This window comes from Carcharhinus amblyrhynchos, chromosome 19 (genome assembly GCF_965287045.1).
Source record: "Carcharhinus amblyrhynchos chromosome 19, sCarAmb.v2.hapA, whole genome shotgun sequence".
NCBI lineage: Eukaryota > Metazoa > Chordata > Chondrichthyes > Carcharhiniformes > Carcharhinidae > Carcharhinus > Carcharhinus amblyrhynchos.
Window position 1 is genome coordinate 14,300,297 of NC_137342.1, and position 6,575 is coordinate 14,306,871.

The window sequence follows — 6,575 nt, forward strand, 5'->3', positions numbered from 1 at the left end:
TGTTCCAAGAGCAGCAGCCTAGGTCTCTGGATTACTATTCCAGTAAAATTACAACTACACCACTGTGTTAGTTCACATTCTTCATATGATTACATAGTTACAAAGCATTTCAGTCATTCTTTTGCACATGACGATCTATATGGGAACCAAGACCAAAGATGGTCCTGTTGTCCCACCTCACCAGAGTAACACGCCTTATTTGTGACTTAGCAGGCACCTAATCAGGGCTTGTGGCCTGAAGCACTTTAGCTCAGGAAAATGTCTAGAAATGGAGGCAGAAGACCTGACTTTATGGGGATAGGTGAAATGGAGGTTTTGGGACAGGGGCAGAAGGTCAGGTGAAGGTACAGACCTCTGAGATGGAAATAATTTGGAACCTGGTAGAGAAAAATTGAGCAAATTGTATGGGGGGAAGTCAGGAACTTAGGGGCAGAAGCCTGTAACTCAGGGTGATGAGCATGGCGTAGGAGGGGGGGAAGGGGGGTAGAAGGTCTCAAGCTGGAATTGTGAGTATTGGGTCTGGGAACTTGGGAGGAACGAGAAAGACCTGGAACTCGGCAGTTGGAGACAGTCTGGAAATTGGGCAGAGGAAGGTCAAGGACTGTTGGGCGTAGGGAAAGAAAATATTCCAGGTCTAAGCAGGAGAAGGGGAAGTTGGATGAGAGGGAGAAAGTGATTCAGTTGGAAGGTGGGGCAACACACAGTGGCACAGTGGTTAGCACTGCTACCTCACAATGCCAGGGACCCGGGTTCAATAGCTTGGGTCACTGTCTGTGCAGAGACTGCACATTCTCCCCGTGTCTGTATGGGTTTCCTCTGCATGGTCCGTTTCCTTCCACAGTCTGAATGATGTGCTGATTAGGTGCATTGGCCTTGTTAAATTCTCACTCAGTGTACCCAAACATAAGCCAAACATATGGCGACTAGGGGTAAACAATAATTTCATTGCATCATTAATGTAAGCCTACTTGCGATACTAATAAAAAAACTTAAACTTAAAGATGTGATCCCTGTTCTCCCCTGCTTTGTTACACATGGATCACGTTCTCCACCCAAACATTATCTCCACCCCTATACATTAGTGTCATGTTACCATGTCCTCCAGTTCCTCCTTTCCTGTTCCTGGACATTTATTGAGAACAGCAGCATGTTGATTTCCTGAAAACCGGAACTTGTCATTGATGAGCAGATCAGCTGTGTGCAGGTGCTGCATGATAGGCTGATGGTCCTACCCTCACTCTGTTGAAGCAAGAACAAAATACTGCAGAAACTGGAAACTTAGTGCAAAGTGCTTAAAACACTGACCAAGTCAGGGTGCATTCTCACATTCTGATGAAAGGTCAACACCTGAACCTTCTGCTTCTCCCTCTTGACATGCTGTATTTTTTCAGCATTTTACATTATGTCATTTAACTGTTGATTTGGAGACATTTGACCAGGTATGCCCTATGGTCCTTGGTTGCTATTCTGCTTTTCCAAGGTGACCCATAACATTAACAGGTAGATGGCATTATCATGGCCGCACTGCAACATTGTCAATCAGGGAGTCTCTGGCTATTCCTTATGTTAGTTGATATATTTGCAGTATCCTCCACATTGGGCCACTTCCCTATTGCTGATGGATTGAATCAATGGAAATAATCTTGCATTTTTTTTTAAAGATGAGTGTGCGATAAACTCACCAACTGTTACCAGAGGATAGATAGTCAGCACAATGTCCGTGATGCGAAAACATTTATAGCCAATGATCCAGAATGGATATCTTGAAAAGTGTGTGTTAATAATTGAAAGTTACAACGGATACATGAATGGTAAATTATGTTTAGCTTGTTCAAGTTCTTTGATGGCATAATGGAGAGAATAGATCAGCATAGTGCAGTTGGTGTTGTGAATGTGGACTTTGAAAACGAGTTTGGTAAACACCGCGAAGTAGATGGTTAGCAAAATTAAATCCTGCCAAGGTATTAACGAGTTGCATAAATGCAAAATTGGCTAAGGGACAGAAGTGGAGAGTAGCAGCGAATAACTGTTTTTAAAGGCATAATTGCAAAGTTTGTTAGTGACACAAAACCCATAAATGTAGTAAATTGTGAGGAAGAAAAGAGAGTTAGAAGTCAGACTGGTGAAATGGGCTGAAAAAGTGCAGATAAAATTTAATGCTCAGAAATATGAAGTGATTAGTTCTCAAAATGAAGTTGGTAAGGAAAATAAGAGAGTGTAAAGGGGGAAAACACAAGGAAAGGAGCAGGATAATGTGACACTTGGCAGACAGTGCAAAAAATAATAAGCCCCGACACGCAGCAGAGAGTTGGACTAAGAGCAGAATATATCCGTATAAGGAAATGGCTAGTGCAGCTTCAGTAATTCAATCGCAGGACCATGAAAGAGAGCAGTCAGCGATTACCTAGGTATAAAGATTCTCTTTATTGTTCCAGGCAACCATGCAATATGACTCACAAGAGGAAGCATAGGGCAAGGACAGTGGACAGATAGGCCTTAAAAATAACACAGAAGTAGAAGTCCTGATAAAACCTCAGGAGACAGACAAACCACAGAGATTGTGAGGCCCAGGAATCACAAAATACAAGAACGTGACCTAAGTTTGCAGTACAGAGGAAAGGGAAGGATTGATTCTTGATTGACGCATGGTTTATTCTCCAGTATTGTTGCATGTAACCATTGTTACACAGAAGTGTGTAAATGCGTTTCTTTGAACTGTAATCAGCAGAGTGTTTCTGAGCTTGACTTGGAAAGGCCTCTCCTGCAAGCATGTGGTATAAGCTTGAATAAATTCACCTTGCTACATTCCACTTAGCTCTGAAGGGTCAATCTGTTAAGGATCCTCCATCAATAAGAAGGATGAAGAGAAGCAATATAAACCAAATGGTGCAATAGTAAAAGGGAGGTGCCAGAACTGAGTGACCATTGGTGTATTATCCAAGTCTTTGAACTTCAATCCTGATCTAATGAGGAGCGTGGAAGAGAATGTCAGGAACAGCATTGGGTGAACCTGTAAATGAGATGCCAATCTGAACTAGTGGTTACTGTACAGTACTACATGAATGCTGAAGCATTGAATTTGCTGGACAGCAAGAGGCCTTTCAGCCTTACACACCTGTGCCAGCTCTTTGAAAAACCTGTCCAATTTGGCTGCACTCAATGCTGACATGCATGTGGTATTATACCTCTTCAATCCGTGACATCATTGTGAACAATGGAGGTCAGAACGCCACTCATTCCCCAAACCTCAGTGTAAGACTTATCTTCTCCACTTAGCTTCTTATTTTCTTTTTGGATTTTGGAGCGAGACAGGGCTGTTTTGTTCAGAACAAACACTGTACCCACTTCTGACTAGGTAATTTCCTTTAGTTCAATGTTCTCTACGGCAGGCATCCATTTCAAACAAGTGAGCATGTATATGGAGACCGATTCGCATTCTAATCAGTAATCTCTAAACTCTCTGTGCTTTATATGCTCTGTCTGAGGCCAGAACTCTCCATTCACCTGACGAAGGGACTAACCCCGAAAGCTTGTGAGTCTATTATCAAATAAATCGGTTGGACTAAAACCTGGTGTTGTCAGACTTTTTACTCCCTTTAACATGCCATTGAGCAGATTTTCACGTTGCCGTTTCTGAAGCTACTGAAACACCTGCACCAGCCACAAGGATTAAAAATGGGCTGGGAAATTGGCTGGTTCCCTTCCGGCAATGTGATCCTTCTCATCCAATTTTTCTCAATGCTATGTGAACCACTTGATTCAATATGCACAAGTTTAGAACGCACAAAAACTGCACCAATTTCTTAAAAAAAAAGAATACTAAGTATGTTTCACCTAAGCTCAAATTCTGCACTGGATTTCTGTGCAAGTGTGGATGTTGGTGGCCATCTTGTGTTGACGGATTAAGTTGTCCAATTTATTCCCAGAGCTTAGTTTTTTCCCCATAATCCTGCATGTAAGTCCTCTTGATGCCCATGTACACCCACACTGGCACCCCAGACATATATATGAGGACCCCATGCACTTGCACACAGTACGCACATACATGCACATCACACAAATACATGCTGTAAGTACAGGGGCATCCGCACAGAAATGCACACATACCCCACTCACATCTGGATGCCCCACATACCTGTGCCTCCTGTACACGTGCAATTTTGCACACACTGATTGATTTAAATCTTTACCACGCTGCTGCCACATTAACACCTCTGAAATCCAAAGGCCATTGAATACTTGTATTTATTGTTTTCCATTTCCTATTCTAGTGAATGTGCTGGGGTAAAATTGGAACCCTAACCTTGTTCTCTTCATTCTGAATTAATTTTTTTTATCACATACAGAAGGGAGTTAAAAAAAATTCAAATCTCAAAAGAAATAACTAACCCAATAATTAAAGTACAGCGTCTTTCATTTCATCTGCCAAGGACGGCTATAATTGCAATTGCAGGATATTAGATAACAGTGGATCTTCATAAAGTTAACTACAGCTCCACTTTGTGCACTCTACCATATCACTGTTCTCACATGATTTGCATCTTCCTCAGTTTTGCTGTTCAGTCGCTATGAGCTCCAAAGGTTGCTTGCCTCTTGACAATTGCAGGCTCAAATTACAAATTCCAGACACGTAGTTGTCCTGTCCACTAGTCAGAATTCTCAACCAAGTCGCTTGTTGTAAATAAACATGAGCATGTTTCTGAGTGATGTGCCAGTCAAGGTTGAATAGCTGACAATGAGTGAAAGACATGGGAGTGAGCTTTGCTGCAGTGCTAAGTGTGTGAGGGTGAAATGAAGCTATGAGTGTGACATTTAATTGTGGTTGATAGATGAGTGAAGGAAGAATGCTGAATGGAACTGTGTGAGGCTAGTGCTTTATTTGCAAGGATGTGTAATTTGAAGAAGTATTCACTGACCATGAGTACTCATGTGAGGTCAAAAAGGACAAAGAAAAGTACAGTACAGGAACAGGTCCTTCAGCCCTCCAAGCTTGTGCCGATTATGATGCCCTTACTCGGTTCGTTTCCCTCTAGTCCCTCCCTATTCATGTACCCATCCAGATGCCTCTTGAATGTTGCTAATGTGCCCACTTCCACCACTTCCTCTGTTAGCATGTTCCAGGCAAGCACCACTCTCTGCGTGAGAAACTTTCCCTGCACCTCTCCCTTACACTTTCCCTCTTTCAACTTGAACCTGTGCCCCTTGTAATTTACTCTTCCATCCTTGACTGTCCATCCACCCTGCCTATGCCTCTCATGATTTTGTAGACCTCTGTCAGGTCTCCCCTCAGCCTCCACCTTTCCAGTGAAAACAATCATAGTTTATTCAATCTCTCCTCATAGTCAACACCCTCAAGACCAGGCAACATCCTGGTGAACTTTCTTTACACTCCCTCCAAAGTTTCCAATCCTTCTGCTAATGTGGTGATCAGAACTACACGCAATACTTAAAATGCGGCCTAACCAAGGTTTTATATTATCATTAAACTTCTCAAAATTCAAGCACTTGAGACTTGACTCTTAGTGTTGACCTGCATAACTATCTGTTCCCAATGTGTTCTTGTTTTCTATCTGGTGGGAGCTCTTAACCCCTGTGAATCCTCCCCACTGTATATCTTCTTCACTAAAGTCTCCAGTGCTGCATCTGAGAGTCTTTCTGTCTTGATGCACCATAGTCTCCTTGCAGGCTGGGCACTCTTCCTCAGCCACTTTCAGCACCTAGTACAGCCAGAATGCAGCTCCCCTTAAGTGGTGAAGGGAGAAGGTTGTATAGTCACTGGACAAGTAATCCAGAGGTCAAGGCAAATGTTCTAGGGATAATGAAAACAGAAAATGAAATAAACATTCAGCACGTCTGGCAACATCTGTGGAGAGAAAACAAAAACACCATTTCAAGTCCTTATGACTTGGATTTGAAACATTGGATGAGATTTTACAGCCTCACTTGTCCCAAAATCCCACCCAAGGTCAACCAACCTTCCCATGGTTTGCCCCTTGCCCGCTCCAATTCCCATGGAGGGTGTGACGGTAAAATTCCAGCCATTAACTCTGCTTTCTCTGTCCATAGATGCTGCCACACCTGCTCAATTCTTACGTTTTCTGTTTTTATTTTAGAGTTCCAGCATCCTTAGTGTTTTGTTTTATTTTACTGTTCTGGGGATAAAGGCTCAGATCTGACCACAGCAGCTGGTGGAATATAAGTTTAATTAATAACCATGAATTAAAAAGCTAGCCTCAGTAATGGTGACAATGAAACAAGCCATTGTCAAATGTAAAAACACATCTGACTCACTACTGTCCTTTAAGGAAGGAAATCTACCATCCTTGCCCAGTCTGGCCTAAATGTGACTCCAGGCCCATAGCAATGTGGTTGACTTTTAACTACCCTCTGAAATGGTCCAGCAAGCACTCAGGTCAAGGGAATTGGCCTTTTGGCTAAGATCAAACATCAGATAAAGCCCAAGATGGGATGCAATGCCTTATCTTGTCAGCTTGGATCTTGTTTGTCTCTCTTGTTGGGACCATGAATTGGATTCAATTAGAGTTTCAGTTTGGCTTTTGGAGCAAGCAGTGAAT